The 16,658-nt window shown below is 42.7% G+C and overlaps 1 protein-coding gene across 2 annotated transcripts in view; it reads left to right on the top strand.

The window, feature by feature from the left end:
• The window catches only part of LOC138976267 (equilibrative nucleoside transporter 4-like), a 38,231-nt gene that overhangs the window by 1,175 nt on the left and 20,398 nt on the right, over positions 1-16,658 (top strand). The gene's annotated exons all lie outside the window — the stretch shown is intronic.

The following is a 16,658-nucleotide window of genomic DNA, read 5'->3' as shown; positions in this document are numbered from 1 at the left end:
CCCGAACGTTTTTTTCATTTTGTTGATAAATGTCTTTGATGACGTCATATCCGGCTTTTCGTGAAAGTTGAGGCGGCACTGTCACGCCCTCATTTTTCAACCAAATTGGTTGAAATTTTGGTCAAGTAATCTTCGACGAAGCCCGGACTTCGGTATTGCATTTCAGCTTGGTGGCTTAAAAATTAATTAATGACTTTGGTCATTAAAAATCTGAAAATTGTAAAAAAAAAATAAAAATTATAAAACGATCCAAATTTACGTTTATCTTATTCTCCATCATTTGCTGATTCCAAAAACATATAAATATGTTATATTCGGATTAAAAACAAGCTCTGAAAATTAAATATATAAAAATTATTATCAAAATTAAATTGTCCAAATCAATTTAAAAACACTTTCATCTTATTCCTTGTCGGTTCCTGATTCCAAAAACATATAGATATGATATGTTTGGATTAAAAACACGCTCAGAAAGTTAAAACAAAGAGAGGTACAGAAAAGCGTGCTATCCTTCTTAGCGCAACTACTACCCCGCTCTTCTTGTCAATTTCACTGCCTTTGCCATGAGCGGTGGACTGGCGATGCTACGAGTATACGGTCTTGCTGAAAAATGGCAGCTACTTGACTAAATATTGTATTTTCGCCTTACGCGACTTGTTTTTAGTTTATTTATTAAAGATGGTTGTGTTAAGAAACCAGCCTGACTGTTGTTTCTCCACTTATCTTTCCTCTGGCTCTATGGATCCCCCTCTTCCCCTCCCACTCCTCCCCCTCCCCCCTCCCCCCCCCCCCTCCCCTATCCATACTCCGGCTCTACCCGACTTTTTCGTATGTCAATGTCCTCAGTTCCACAAGAGTACAAATCCCTCTCTAACCCAGACACAGGATTGTATGAATGTCCGTAATGGCACGACAGATCAATACGAGACTGTAAATCCTTATTGTATACAAAATCAGTCAAATCTCTGGTGGCTTTCAAGAAAATAATTCGTAAATAAGCAAAACCCACCTAATTGGAACAGAAAGTAGTTATAGGCTGTTGATTGTTGGCACGTGTCCATGTGGCGGAATACCCTTATCCCAGGTGTAAAAGCTTGAGCGGATCTAATAACCATGGTGAGCCAAATCGTTTACACTGTGACAGGGGAGGCTACCGCTCCTTTCACAGCAGACTCTGCACCCGAGTTGTTGGCCTTTAAGTCAACACCTCTGGATTGTGGAATTCTGTTTGTGATGGGGTCTGGTGGTTTCCGATTGTCCGTATGTTCATGGAAACCTTCGGGTTTGCATAACAGTTTTTATAGGGCTAAGAAATTAGCCCTAACATTTTCAATCCTGTTTGATTGCACTGCGCCTCCCGAGGTGATCGTAGTGTTTCGGCACTCGGTTACAGGGCTAAGAAATTGGCCCTAACATTTTCAATCCTGTTTGATTGCACTTCGCCTCCCGAGGTGATCGTAGTGTTTCGGCACTCGGTTACAGGGCTTAGAAATTAGCCCTAACATTTTCAATCCTGTTTGATTGCACTTCGCCTCCCCAGGTGATCGTAGTGTTTCGGCACACGGTTGCAACACTAATGTGCTTTTAGTGATTTTGTTGGCTATAGTTGAGACAATAAATAAGAATAATGCCTTGGTCGCGCTTTAATAATGTGTTTCAAATGATTGCAGTGAACCGGCCTTTAATGCATTTTCGTATTCCAATAAGACACTCACACGTGGTTTGTTCAAGAGAACACACCCGGTAGCTCAGTTGGTAGAGCACTGGACTTGTGATCGGAAGGTCGCAGGTTCGAATTCGGGCCGGGACAGACACGGGTCAACTTTATGTGCAGACCCAGAGACGGAAGCCATGTCCCACCCCCGTGTCATCACAATGGCACGTAAAAGACCTTGGTCATTCTGCCATAAGTGCAGGTGGCTGAATACACCTAAACACGCAGACACCTGGGTAGCGCGACTCCGTTGCTGCTAGCTTTCCACTGGGAGGAAGCGACCCGAATTTCCCAGCGATGGGACAATAAAGTAATGAAAATGGAAATGGAAATGAAAGCCTGGGCGAAGTCGGCTACGCGAAGAATACTTTGCGAAGCTGGTCGCGCGAAGCTTTAGCACTGAGTTTTCGGTAAAAAGACTTCGCGAAGTCTTGGCGAAGTCGACTTTGGGCTCAGTTAAGGGCTGCCTTAAGCCAGACCCAGACATTTACAAATACCCTCGCGCCACGCTCTAGAGATCAATAAGAGGCTTTAAATCGTTATTGTCTCCAAAATCAGTCACTTCTATGTATTGATTTCCTGGGGTTCCGTTAGGACCATAAACAAAACAGGGCTTATCTTTGGCTATTTTACGTTGTGGATTTGTGTATTCTTTATAAGGTACACATGTTTTGTTTCTTGTTGTTGTTGTTGTTGTTGTTGTTGTTGTTGTTGTTGTTGTTGTTGTTGTTGTTGTTGTTGTTGTTGTTGTTGTTGTTCTTCTTCTTCTTCTTCTTCTTCTTCTTCTTCATTCATGGGCTGAAACTCCCACGTTCACTCATGTTTTTTCCACGAGTGGGTTTTTACGTGTATGACCGTTTTTACCCCGCCATTCAGGCAGCCATACGCCGCTTTCGGCGTAAGCATGCTGGGTAGTTTCGTGTTTCTATAACCCACCGAACTCTGCCATGGATAACAGGATCTTTTCCGTGCGCACTTGGTCTTGTGCTTGCGTGTAAACACGAAGGGGGATAAGGCACTAGCAGGTCTGCACATAAGTTGACCTGGGAGATCGGAAAAGTATGCACCCTTAAGCCACCCGACTGCGGCCGGGATTTGAACTCACGAACTTCCGATTACGAGGCCGATGTCTTATCCACTAGGTCACTGCGCCCGTCATATTATTCTGTTTGATAAAGTGCGCGTAACAATATGTAACCCAGACTCAGGATTTCAGAAATATCTTAGCGGCCAGCAACAGCGCAATGTCAATCCTTTATTGTACACACACTAAAGAAGTCACTCCACTGTGTGTATACCGGCACGGTTAGCCTAGTGGTAAGGCGTCCGCCCCGTGATCGGGAGGTCGTGGGTTCGAACCCCGGCCGGGTCATACCTAAGACTTTAAAATTGGCAATCTAGTGGCTGCTCCGCCTGGCGTCTGGCATTATGGGGTTAGTGCTAGGACTGGTTGGTCCGGTGTCAGAATAATGTGACTGGGTGAGACATGAAGCCTGTGCTGCGACTTCTGTCTTGTGTGTGGCGCACGTTAAATGTCAAAGCAGCACCGCCCTGATATGGCCCTTCGTGGTCGGCTGGGCGTTAAGCAAACAAACAAACAAACAAACAAACTGTATGGATTGTGTTTGTTGTTTTGTTTGGACAAGAAACTAACAGTGCTTATCCCTGACTGTTTCACACTGCGGATTTGTGCATTCCAATAAGACACACACACATATATATATATACTACTTGGTAAACTACACACCATAATCTCTAGCCCAGACTCAGGGTTTCATGAATATCCTAGCGGTAAGCTAGAGACCAATGTCATTGCCACACGATTTTATGGATGTCTCAGTGGCACGCTACGGATCAATAAGAGACTGTGAATCCTGATTGTATACAAAGTCAGCCATTACAATATATTGATTTCCTGGTTTTGGAATTGGGCCAGAAACAAATGGGGCTTATAGAGGGTGACACGCACACAAATAATGCAACCCACAAATATGCTAAATACTTCTCCATCTGTAAGCCGAATCATTTTATATTTGGAGGACATGATTATAACTTCAGCTTATGCATGCACCAAGTGGCAATTTTGTGGATTAAATGGTCTGGTTTTTGTGCAATTTCCCGAAAATGTTTTCAAATTCGGCGATCGACTCAACAGAACGAGATTTGAAATTGAGCTGTAGCCAAACTAACCCGATTTAAGCCCTCCAGATTGTTACCTTTGGGGTTATTTGAAAAACCTAGTATACCATAACCAACATTAGACAATCAGTGACTTGAATACAGCAATTATAGGCAGGATCAGGGCATTTCCCATGGAGGAATGCTTTCGTTTCATTGAGGAATCCTGCGCGTCATTACGCAAGTGTAACTTCACAAAGAAGGGGGTCATTTTTCCAGTGATTTGAGTTGAGCGAATATCTTCATAGTTGTTGTTCATAAAATTCAGTTTGTTCTCAACCATTCCACAAAGCTTTTAGTCTGTAGGCAAAATGGTCCGACTATTGCTTTCTCTTGAAAATGTGTTCCAAATGACACCTCCGAAACTGTCAATGACATCAACACTTTCCTCTCAAGGGATTGCAGTGAACCTAACTGTAAGGCCAACAACAACAAAATAGTCTGTTTACGGTATCCCGACCGACCCTATTTTTTCGCGCGACCCTAGACTTTTTTTTGGCATTTGGGGAAAAAAGAAAGAAAAAAAAGTCTGGTTTTTTGGCAAAATAACTTAAAAATACGTTTTTTGGTAAAACAAAAATAATAATAAAAAAATAGAAAAAATCCCGACCTACCGACCCTATTTTTTTTGTGCCTATGTTACCGTAAACAGACTATTTTTTTGTGTGTGGCCTAACTGCTTTCTTCAGGTCACCGAGGATCTTTGGTGTGAAGGGGGTGCCACTTTTGGGGAAGGGTCATGCATAAGCTGAAATTAATGTCCGTGAAATATAAAGTTATTCGGTCAGCAGATGTAGAAGTTGTTAGCATTTTTGTAGGCTGCATTTGTTTTGGTCACCCTGTAGCTCGCGCTGTTTTAAGGCGGTCCTTTAATTGAGCCCGAAGTCGACTTCGCCAAGACTTCGCGAAGTCTTTTTACCGAAAACTCAGTGCTAAAGCTTCGTGCGGCCAGGTTCGCGAAGTATACTTTGCCCAGTTAAGGACAGGCTTCACGGTGTGAATTTGTGGATTCCACCAACAATTTAGACGCACACAGAATGGTTGGTAATTGGCTTTCTCATTGTGGAGCTTTGATTTGAACAGTGTTTTATTCAACAATTAGTTGGAACTGTACATTATGAGCATAATGTTATTTAGAATCAACAACAAGCTTTCAGTTTATAGGGGTGAATTGATGAGCTTTATTGGTTGTGGTAATACGATTGGTTGGTTTGGTGGTGTTTAACGTCCCTTCGACCTCTTTGCCCAGGCGGGACCGAAGAAAGTTTGTTTCCTTTTTCAGTTGACATGGTAGACTCCACTGAAAGCGGCGTATGGCTGCCTAAATGGCGGGGAAAAAACGGTCATACACGTAAAATTCCACTCGTGCAAAAACACGAGTGTACGTGGGAGTTTTAGCTCACGAACGCAGAAGAAGAAGAAGACATGGTGGACTAGTTTTGTCTTTAAAACTATTTACATTTTGGTCTATCACAGTACAGCATGGAGAAGGTTCTCTTCTTATTCTTCTTCGTTCATGGGCTTAGACTCCCACGTTCACCCATGTTTTTAGCACGAGTAGATTTTTACGTGTATGACCGTTTTTACCCCGCCATTCAGGCAGCATACGCCGCTTTCGGGGGAGGCATGCTGGGTATAACCTTCTATAACCCACCGAACTCTGACATGGATTACAGGATCTTTTCTGTGCGCACTTGGTCTTGTGCTTGCGTGTACACACGAAGGGGGTTAAGTCACCAGCAGGTCTGCACATAAGTTGACCTGGGAGATCGGAAAACTCTCCACTATAAACCCATCAGGCGGTGCGCAGCGACCGGGATTCGAACTCACGACCTCCCGATTAGGAGGCCGACGTCTTACCACCACGCCACTGCGCCCGTTTGGAGAAGTTTCTAAATGGCTCATGTCTTTTCACACTTGTACTTCACATCCTGTTAACAATCTTGACCTTCTTTAATCTTCACCGGATCACGCTTTGGACTACACAGTCCGGATGAGGTGGGTCGTGTACGACCCATACCTTCTAAAGAAGGATTCAACGTAAAAAGTATGGGTCGTTCACGATCCACGCGGCCATCCGAATAGGGATACACACCGTAAAATACCTTCTTTAATTCGACGTCCACGACCCAAAACATCCGGACTGTGTGACGTCATTGTTTATTTGTTTGTTTACAAAGATAATCCTTTAAAACGGTGTCGATAGGAAGGTTCTATGGTGCTTGAGGATTGCATGCAGTCTCAATCCAAAACTGCCACAAGTTTTAGAGATACAGACACGTGTGTTAGGCTGTGTATGGTCGCCCACTACTCAGAAAGCACGTAGAAGGTTAGGCCAAAAAAAAAAATAGGTCTGTTTTCGGTAACATAGGCCCCAAAAAATAGGGTCGGTAGGTCGGGATTTTTTTTTTCTCCAAAAAAACATATTTTTACGTTATTTTGCAAAAAAAACCAAGATTTTTTTTCCCTCTTTTTTTCCCAAATGCCCAAAAAAAAGTCTGGGGTCGCGCGAAAAAAAATAGGGTCGGTCGGGTTACCGTAAACAGACCTCTTTTTTTTGGCCTTAAACTGTTACAAATCTTGTCCGGGGGACGTCCCAGTATAAAACCTTCAAAGCAAAGCGCACAGCCAGACAAATAGACCCACTGTCCATCCCCATTCACCCGCCACCACCGCCATCTTCGGCTGTAGCCTATGTTTGTCCTGTCTGCACGAAATGAGTCGAGGCCCGTCTGAACATTCATGACTTTAAAAAATATATATTCTTTTAATATTTACATAGCATTGATTAGGCCAAAAAAAAATAGGTCTGTTTACGGTAACCCGACCGACCCTATTTTTTTCGCGCGACCCTAGACTTTTTTTTTTGGCATTTGGGGGAAAAAAAAAAATCTTTTTTTTTTTTTTTGCAAAATAACGTAAAAATATGGTTTTTTGGAAAAAAAAAAAAAAAAAAAAAAAAAATCCCGACCTACCCACCCTATTTTTTTGGCCTATGTTAACGTAAACAGACCTCTTTTTTTTTGGCCTCAGTTGTAGATATAGAGAAAGAGAGAGACAAAAAACACAGAGAGAGAGAGAGAGAGAGAGAGAGAGAGAGAGAGAGAGAGAGAGAGAGAGAGAGAGAGAGAGAGAACTTGAACTTTGAACTTTATTTATTTATCGAGGGTAACAGAATAAGCAAAGTATACATGCTTTTTTTCGTCCGGCCCTCGCCCATTGAGGGTAACTCGATTAATAACAAGAAGAAATAGAAGTTAAGTTAATTACAATACAATGTATATAATTAACATGTCAAACAATTAAAAAGACATTCAAAATGCATTATGAATATCAAGCAATGATGTAATATTATCACATAATTATTTACTTGTTTCCAAGAGAAACAGCATATACATTTCTTTGAAGGAAGTTTCACTGAATTGCATTTTAATTAAATCAGGAATGGAGTTCCACAATAAGGCGACAGAATAAGAAAGACGATTTGTAAAGGTCAATTCTAGGGGTTGGGGTAATTAATTTGTTTACTTTTATTGAAGTATTCAGTTTGAAATTGGAGGCAAAGAATGTAGGTGCATTCCCTGACATAATTCTATGCATCATTGCACCTTTGTTATAGATAAATCTTGATTTGATAGGAAGAATCTTTAGTTTTTTATAATCAGACGTAGAGAGAGATGCAAGAGAGGGATAGAGAGAGAGAGAGCACAACACACACACACACACACACACACACACACCACACACCGACACTACCCCCCCTCCACACCCACCCATCCCCCTAGCCTATATCCGCACGGTTTCAGTCTCGACTGTGACAGACAGAAACCCTTTCAAAACCGTTTCCATATTTGCACGGCATATTGATTGACGGCAGAAATTTAGCGCTTCGTCACTCTTCTGTGCAAATATCAAAGGCCAAGTTATTTCAGCACGTGAACAGCGTGTGCACTGATGTGCACGGGGACTGGCCTGGATTGATTAACACTTTCTACCCCACCTATGTTGACCAAGTGGTGTTTTTTTTAGCCAAGACCAGCTGTGCTGCAGCAGGTCACTCAGAATTGTAGTAACCGTATAGTAACTGTGTAGCAACACGCAGGAATGCAGGCGTTAGATCGACGTTACAGGAAGCGACTGAAGTGACAGTGTGTACGGATATATCCGTCCCAGATCAGATAGAGCCATATGAGTGGGTACGGATATATCCGTACCTGGGAGACATATGAGTTAAAGGGACAGCTAGCGCTTTCCAACCTTGACTTAATTAAATTCAGAGAGGGCTGAACGTACGGTGTTACATTATTAATTGTTTTAAGTTTTATAAATTGAAACACATACTAAAAATCAAATTAGGCCCACTTGTCGATGAACCGTCCCCCAGCCGACATGCAACTGGCCATCCAGCTCAGCTATGCTTGGGACCAGGTCCGAGGTGCACGACAAAGTGACCAACCGGGTGGGAGACAGCCGCGCTGTTGGGTTGGTTGAAATTGAGATTTGTTGTGATTTCAACGAATCAGACCCCGCGGTTTGTTCTCTCCCGTTTGGGTGGCGCCCATTTTCGGTTCGTGCATCTCAGCCCAGATGACATCAGCTACACGTTATTTTGCCTTCGTGAAAGCTCGGACTGCGTCTTCATGGCTCTCAAACCAGGGATGTTTCCGCGGCTGTTTCTTGGCTTAAGGGGAGAGGAAGAAGTCGCACTGTGAGAGGTCTGGAGAATAGGGTGGATGCAACTACAGCAGGTTCCATCTGAAGACAACAACTGTCTTGTCACAAAGGCAGTATGCGCTGGTGCGTTGTCGTGGTGCCGCAAAATTCCACGAATACCCGTGTTCGCAAGTCTCGAACACTTTGTGTAAGCAATATGGTGGACGTACATACCAGTCAGACGTGTCTGTACGACTGCCCTTAGGGAGGTACAGTGGCTACAGATTACAGTGGCTACAGATTACAGTGGCTACAGAGGTACAGTGGCTACAGATTACAGTGGCTACAGATGTACAGTGGCTACAGATTACAGTGGCTACAGAGGTACAGTGGCTACAGATTACAGTGGCTACAGATGTACAGTGGCTACAGATTACAGTGGCTACAGAGGTACAGTTGCTACAGATTACAGTGGCTCCAGAGGTACAGTGGCTACAGATTACAGTGGCTACAGAGGTACAGTGGCTACAGATTACAGTGGCTACAGATTACAGTGGCTACAGATTACAGTGGCTACAGAGGTACAGTGGCTACAGATTACAGTCGCTACAGATTACAGTGGCTACAGAGGTACAGTGGCTACAGAGATACAGTGGCTACAGATTACAGTGGCTACAGATTACAGTGGCTACAGAGGTACAGTGGCTACAGATTACAGTGGCTACAGAGGTACAGTTGCTACAGATTACAGTGGCTCCAGAGGTACAGTGGCTACAGATTACAGTGGCTACAGATTACAGTGGCTACAGAGGTACAGTGGCTACAGATTACAGTGGCTACAGAGGTACAGTGGCTACAGAGATACAGTGGCTACATGCTCTAATCTGGCCATGAAAGATACAGTGGAACCCCCCTTTTAAGACCACCCAATTTAAGACTCCCTCCCTTTTAAGACTTTGGTTTTTTTTCAGATTTTTCTTTCAGAACCTCTGTAAATTTACCCCCATTTTAAGATCCCTCCTTTTTAAGACTTGATTTTCTCAGATTTGTGGAGGTCTTAAAAGGGGGGGGGGGTTCCACTGTACCACCATTTTGTTTTCCCCTGCTTCGTGTTCTTTGGAGCTTGGCGGGAGGTGGGTCACATGAACACACACAGACCGAGGACTCGCGTTTCGTCTCCAATGAGGACCTTCCATGTTGATTCTGCCTGGCCATTGATGAATTGTTCATGTTGTTTCTGCCTGGCCACTGATTAAATTTTCATGTTGATTCTGCCTGGCCATTGATGAATTGTTCATGTTGATTCTGCCTGGCCATTAATGAATTGTTCATGTTGATTCTGCCTGGCCATTAATGAATTGTTCAGGCATTGTCTACTCTACCCTACCATCTTTCTGGTCGTCAGAGTTCATGTGCTTCCCAACCGACACCTCGTCTGCGGACCAATATGTATTTGTGTAGGATCTTTTCAGCTCAAGAGCTTTCAATTGCCAGGAACATATCTTGCACGGACTCTGTGAATGTGGATTTATATAGGGACCTTCTGTTATCATCTGCTCCGCAGTGTTAATTTTTCCGGGGAAACGCCTGAAACGGGTGGTCCAGAATGGGCATCATTTTCGATGGTTCCATCTACCCCGCTTGGACTTTACTTTGAACGATCATCCCGAAACATTTCACCGACATTTTTTATGAAACGGCCACTGTTAGCCTTTTTAATTTTTGTAGTCAAACACCAAGTGCTGACCCTAAATGGGGTGGAGACATTTCGGTGCGAATCTAGTAGAATTCCACATTTTGTGTGTGTGTGAGCCGGTGTGTGTTTCAAACAGAGCGTGGTCAGAATCACCCAGAGTCGATTCCGCGATAACAAACGAGACTCCGGATTTTAATTTGTTTGCCAACTCTGTGATGTCATAATATTGTTTTTGAGGCCATTTTATCAGGAGCCTAGATTGTAATAACGGAACAGCCATTGCATATGTTAGAGAGAAATTGGACGTTGGGGAGGGGGGGGGAGTAAGGAGGGGGGTATACGTGTATGTTGGGGAGAGTATATTGATTGATTGGTTGGTTGATTGTGCGTGTGTGTATGTGTGTGTTGATGTGTGCAAAATAATCCTGCAGACACATGCAGACAGGAACGGACATCAACCCCTCTCAGTACTCTTCGTCTATGTCTTTATCTCTCTGTCTCTCTTTCGGTCTTCCCTCACACAGGCACAGAGAGAGAGAGAGAGAGAGAGAGAGAGAGAGAGAGAGAGAGAGAGAGAGAAAGAAAAAGAGAGACAGAGAGACAGAGAGAGACAGAGACAGAGAGACAGAGACAGAGAGACAGAGAGAGAGAGAGACAGAGAGAGAGAGAGAGAGAGAGAGAGAGAGAGAGAGAGAGAGAGAGAGAGAGAGAGAGAGAGAGAGAGAGAGAGAATGACAATGACAATGACAAATCTGTATTTTTCGAGGGTGACAAGAATAAGCACAGATATGCTTTTTTTGCATCTGGCCCTCGCCCTAAAGAGGGACTAAACTATTTTACTATAACTATGACTAGGGAAGAAAAAAAAAAGAAAAAACAAGTCGCGTTAGGCGAAATTACAACATTTAGTCAAGCTGTCGAACTAACAGAATGAAACTGAACTCTCTGCATTTTTACAGCAAGAGCGTATACTCGTAGCATCGTCAGTCCACCGCTCGATGCACAGGCAGTGAAATTGACAAGAAGAGCGGGGTAGTACTTGCGCTGAGAAGGATAGCACGCTGTTCTTTATCTCTACTCTTTTTAACTTTCTGAGCATGTTTTTAATCCAAAAATATCACATCTATATGTTTTTGGAATCAGGAACCCACAAGGAATAAGATGAAATTGTTTTTAAATCGATTTCGGAAATTTTATTTTAATAATAATTTTTATATTTTTAATTTTCAGAGCTTGTTTTTAATCCAAATATAATATATTTATATGTTTTTAGAATCAGAAAATGATGAAGAATAAGATAAACGTACATTTGGATCGTTTTAGAAACAATGTTTTTTTTTACAATTTTCAGATTTTTAATGACCAAAGTCATCAATTAATTTTTAAGCCACCAAGCTGAAATGCAATACAGAAGTCCGGCCTTCGTCGAAGATTGGGGCCAAAATTTCAATCAATTTGATTGAAAAATGAGGGTGTGACAGTGCCGCCTCAACTTTTACAAAAAAGCCGGATATGACGTCATCAAAGGTATTTATCGAAAATAAGAAAAAAAAATGTCCGGGGATATCATTCCCAGGAACTCTCATGTCAAATTTCATAAAGATCGGTCCAGTAGTTTGGTCTGAATCGCTCTACACACACACACAGACAGACAGACACACACACACACACACACACACACACACACACACACACACACACACACACACACACACACACACATACATCACAACCCTCGTCTCGATTCCCCCCTCTACGTTAAAACATTTAGTCAAAACTTGACTAAATGTAAAAAAAAGAAAAAACCCATTAATGGTAGAACATATAAGAGAGAGAGGGAGAGAGAGAGAGAGAGAGAGAGAGAGAGAGAGAGAGAGAGAGAGAGAGAGAGAGAGAGAGAGAGAGAGAGAGAGAGAGAGAGAGAGAGAGAGAGAGAGAGAGAGAGAGAGAGAGAGAAGCTATTGACAATGACAATAACAATTCTTTATTTTACGAGGGTAACAGAATAAGCATAGGAATACCTTTTTGCATCTGGCCCTCGCCCTAAAGAGGGACTAAATCAGAGAGAGAGAGAGGGGAGAGAGAGAGAGAGAGAGAGAGAGAGAGAGAGAGAGAGAGACAGAGAGACAGAGAGAGACAGAGAGAGACAGAGACAGAGACAGACAGAGACAGACAGAGAGAGAGACAGCGACAGACAGAAAGAGAGACAGAGACGGAAAGAGAGAGGCTCAACGTCCACGGGAATCGATACATAATTTAGCAAGACAGTGACAGGGAGAAAGTGCGCAGCGTTTCGTTCTCTCCTCACGCGCCCTTGTTATCCAAGACGATGAACAGAAACAGCATCTAAGAAATAATTGTTATTGGCAGGCTTATTCCCTGGCCTACCCTCTTGTCCTTTCCTTTTGTACATAACTGTCTGTCTGTCTGTTTGTCTGTCTGTCTGTCCGTCCGTCTGTCTGTCTGTCTGTCTTTCTGTCTGTCTCTGTCACGCATTCCTCCGTCTCTGTTTGTATGACTGTCTGTCTGTCTGTGAGTTCCTGTCTGTCTGTCTGTCTGTCTGTCTGTCTCTCCCTCTCTCGACTTCAAAGACAGCATTGTTTTGGTTTCGTGTCCTAGTTGCAGTTTTTCATTTGTTTCATGTCATGTATATTGAATACAATTTTGTTTAGACCAACACCATGATTATTTTGAATGCATCAAAGCGATCTATAGACAAGAGACTTTTCGATCCTTAAACATGCCTCCGGCCCCGTATCTCAACATAAAGCTTGTCCTTAATTGGGCGAAGTCCACTTCGCGAAGTATACTTAGTAGTCGACCTCGGGTTCAATTAAGAACCTCCTTAAAGCCCAGCGTACAAGAACACTATTCGTGCCCACCCATAGCGGTGTACGCCTCCTGTTCCTTTTTCCGATCTGTAGGTGTACGGTGCTTTTCAGCTCTTCAGATGAATAGTAGTGGAGCACTGTGGCCATTATTTGTTCGTTCTTGAAAATGTGGACTTAAAGCATACTAGCAGGTAAGCGCAGTTAGTAAATAAGGACTTAGAACACCTTGATGAAGCTGCACTAATAGATATTAGTGATTTGCTGGGTATGTGGGTATATATATATAGTGTGTATAGCATATAGAATATTTTGTGAACAGCATATGTGGGGATTTTTGTCCGCAGGGTTAATTGTTTTATTTAGGTTGTACATTTAATTGTTCTATTCTGTACATGTTCTTTTGTAAAGGGCCTAGAGCCATAGGTTAGGCACTTAAAAATGTCCAGTTATTATTATTATTATTATTATTATTATTTCTCATCCAAGTGGACGTGTCCGCAGGGACATTAGCTGTTAGTAATTATTAGGACTTAAACCACATTGATGAAGCTTTGCTAATAGATATTAAGTGTTTTTTATGCCCCTCTCTTAGCCCTTAACCCCTGCCCCCCTCCCCCTCTTGTTCTACCCGATTCCCTGGCATTTACCTCCCATCCTACCCCCCCCCCCCCCCCGAGGGTGCATGTATGTGTGTTCGTGCGCGTGTGCTTAGACTCTTTGTGCGATTCACAGAACGCCTGTGCGCAATCGAAATTTAATAGAGGATACACCCACATGTTAATGTGAGTTTTTCTTATTTTTAAATGTTGTGGATGTAACTATTGATTAAATGCGATGATTTCCGTTTTCGCGATTTTTTTTATAATTGTTCCGGACTTTTTTCTCTCTCTGTCTCTCTCTCTCTCTTTCTGTCTCCCTCTCTTTCTCTCTGTGTCTGTGTCTCTGTGTCTCTCTGTCTCTCTCTCTCTCTCTCTCTCTCTCTCTCTCTCTCTCTCTCTCTCTCTCTCTCTCTCTCTCTGAGATAATCTCATGTAAACTGAGAAAGGAAATGATATGTCCACCAAATACCCGTGTGACTTGGAATAATAGGCCGTGAAAAGTAAATATTCGCCGTAATGGGTGGAGATTTACTGGCCGATGTGAATGCGTGATATATTGTGTAAAAAATTCCATCTCACACGGCAGAAATTAATATGTAAAGCGCTTAGAGAACGTCTAGCGCTATATAAATCTCCCATATAAAAAAAAAAAATAAAGGAAACCGGTTCAGAATAGCTGTCGTTCGCTCAGGCAGGCAGTCCGGTCCTCTGTAGATAATTATATGCTGCTGTCAGTCGAAGGGTCGCCACAGGGCCAACAAGTTTTAAGGGACGTAAACAAAAAACACCCAACAACAACCACTAACCAATCCAAACCTTCTTCTTCGTTCATGGGCTGAAACTCCCACGTTCACTCATGTTTTTGCACGAGTGGGTTTTTATGTGTATGACCGTTTTTACCCCGCCATTCAGGCAGCCATACGCCGCTTTCGGGGGACAACCCACACCGAGAGTCCAGGGACTTGGAAACACACAGAGAGTCAGCACCCACACTTTTGAAGGCGGCATCATTCTGAAGAACAACAACAACAAAGGTCTTTGTGTTCCGCCTACTAAGGAGTCAGAGTCGTGCCAAAACATTTTGTCGATTGATTCCAACGGCGCCTTCGTGTGTTTGAGGACCGATCAAGTTCCGGCCTAGGGATCCCGTAGGGCCTGTGAAGAGACATGCCTTTGAAAATGAGGTCAGCGCATTGCGAGAAGTCAAGCTGACTGTCTCCAGAATGGGAATGATATCCGGACATTGTCATGTCGCTGCCTAGTTTGGAAATTACATCTTGTTTATGCTGGAAGGAGAGAGAGAGAGAGAGAGAGAGAGAGAGAGAGAGAGAGAGAGAGAGAGAGAGAGAGAGAGAGAGAGAGAGAGAGAGAGAGGGGGGGGGTGATTGGGTGTTGAGGTAAAAAAAAAAACAAGTCGCGTAAGGCGAAAATACAACATTTAGTCAAGCTCAGTCAAACTCACAGAATGAAACTGAACGCATTGCATTTTTTCCGCAAGACCGTACACTCGTAGCATCGTTTGTCCACCGCTCGTGGCAAAGGCAGTGAAATTAACAATCCAGAAAAGCGCGGTAGCGGTTGCGTTGAGGAGGATAGCACGCTTTTCTATATCTCTAGTCTTTTTAACTCTCTGAACGTGTTTTTAATCCAAACATATCATATCTATAAGTTTTTGGAATCAGAAACGGACAAGGAATAAGATGAAATTGTTTTTAAATCGATTTCGAAAATTTAATTTTAATCATAATTTTTATATTTTTAATTTTCAGACCTTGTTTTTAATCCGAATATAACATATATAATCCGAATAAATTATAACATATTTATATGTTTTTGGAATCAGAAAATAATGAAGAATACGATAAACGTAATGTTGGATCGTTTTATAACAAAATTAATTTTAATTACAATTTTCAGATTTTTAATGACCAAAGTCATTAATTAATTTTTAAGCCTACATGCTGAAATGCAATACCAAAGTCCGGCCTTTCGTCGAAAATTGCTGGGCCAAAATTTCAATCAATTTGATTTAAAAATGAGGGTGTGACAGTGCCGCCTCAACTTTTACAAAAAGCCGGATATGACGTCATCAAAGGTATTTATCGAAAAAACGAAAAAAACGTCCGGGGATATCATTCCCAGGAACTCTCATGTCAAATTTCATAAAGATCGGTCCAGTAGTTTGATCTGAATCGCTCTACACACACACACAGACAGACAGACACACACACACACACACACACACACACACACACACACACACACACACACACACACACACACACATACACCACAACCCTCGTCTCGATTCCCCCCTCTACGTTAAAACATTTAGTCAAAACTTGACTTTTAGTCAAAATTTGACTAAATGTAAAAAAGAAGAACAAAGATGTATGCACTGTAAAGGCACAAGCAATTCAGTAAACTCGATCGTACTTCAACCGTCACAGAAAAGTCAATTTTCCAATGCTCCAAGGCGCTGGTGGTAATGCTGAAGAGTTTGAGGCAATCACAGTACAGACACGGATTGACCCGCGACACAACATTTAACTCGCACGTATTGAGTACAAGTCATGCGCACGGGCAGAACAGTTGAACCTGCCAGGTCAATTATATGCTTGTCACAGGTTACGTTGTGATCGCTAAACAAAGGGTACTCAGTTAAGTTATTGTAGAGAGAGAGAGAGAGAGAGAGAGAGAGAGAGAGAGAGAGAGAGAGAGAGAGAGAGAGAGAGAGAGAGAGAGAGAGAGAGAGAGAGAGAGAGAGAGAGAGAGAGACGGACAGACAGACAGACCTACAGAGACAGAGATACAGACATACATAGATGTAATTAATCTCTAGAAGCAGAGAGCAATAGGTGGGAGGGAAAGGTTAAGAATAGCGATGGACGAAAAGGAAGCAGGAAAGGATGTAGGGGGGCCTAGGCAGGAACAGCCAACGCAAGAAACAATACGAATCCTGGCGCTAGTCACACAGACGGAAGCCG

The sequence above is a fragment of the Littorina saxatilis genome, linkage group LG9 (assembly GCF_037325665.1).
Source record: "Littorina saxatilis isolate snail1 linkage group LG9, US_GU_Lsax_2.0, whole genome shotgun sequence".
In the NCBI taxonomy this organism is placed as follows: domain Eukaryota; kingdom Metazoa; phylum Mollusca; class Gastropoda; order Littorinimorpha; family Littorinidae; genus Littorina; species Littorina saxatilis.
The sequence above is the reverse complement of the archived record's forward strand: the minus strand, read 5'-3'. Positions and strand labels throughout refer to the sequence as shown.